We start from the raw sequence: 799 nt of genomic DNA, 5'->3' as shown, positions 1-799 counted from the left end.
AAGTGATCTGCCCACCTTGGCCTCGCAAAGTGCTCGGATTACAGGCATGAGCCACTGTGCCCGGCCTTGGGCATGTTATTTCCAGGTTCAGACATTAGGTTTTCAGTCTGAGGGAAGCTGTTTCAGAACATGGGCTCAGTCTACACTTTCAGCGGCGGGGGGACGAGTTTGTGGCTTTAGTATGTGATGGGTCTTTCTGGGAACTCACCCTGGGCCCACTTGCAGGATATCAGTCCCAGTCCCCATACTCCTTCAAGGAGCTAAGTTTGGGGACTCAGTCCCATGGCTCTACCTAGAGGCTCATTATGGGCATTATGGGGACATGACTTTAAGGTTAAGGGTTTGCATGTTGATGGTTCACTTTTTTTTTTTTTTTTTTTTAAGAAAGGGTTCTGGCTTTGTTACCCATGCTGGAGTGCAGTGCTGCCATCTCTGCTCACTGCAACCTCCGCCTCCTGGGGTCAAGCTGATCCTCCAACCTCAGCCTCCAGGGTAGCTTGGAGACCGCAGGCATGTCCCACCATGTCCTGCTAATTTTTGTATTTTTTCAGAGACAGGGTTTTGCCATGTTGCCCAGGCTCATTTCAAACTCCTGGACTCAAGGAATCTGCCCAGATGGTTCACTCTTGAGACACTCATTCTAGTGTTTCAATTGGGAGAAGATTTGATATGGGAGCCTGATATTTTGTCTGACATATGACTAAGCCTCTCACTGAGTAAGTGCCAGTTTCAGAGCTCAGTCTGCTCAGGTACTGGAAGCCCAGTCTGGAGATTTTAGCCTGAGGTCAAGCCTAGGAGA

The sequence above is a fragment of the Piliocolobus tephrosceles genome, unplaced genomic scaffold (assembly GCF_002776525.5).
Source record: "Piliocolobus tephrosceles isolate RC106 unplaced genomic scaffold, ASM277652v3 unscaffolded_19538, whole genome shotgun sequence".
NCBI classification, from domain to species: Eukaryota; Metazoa; Chordata; class Mammalia; order Primates; family Cercopithecidae; genus Piliocolobus; species Piliocolobus tephrosceles.
The sequence above is the reverse complement of the archived record's forward strand: the minus strand, read 5'-3'. Positions refer to the sequence as shown.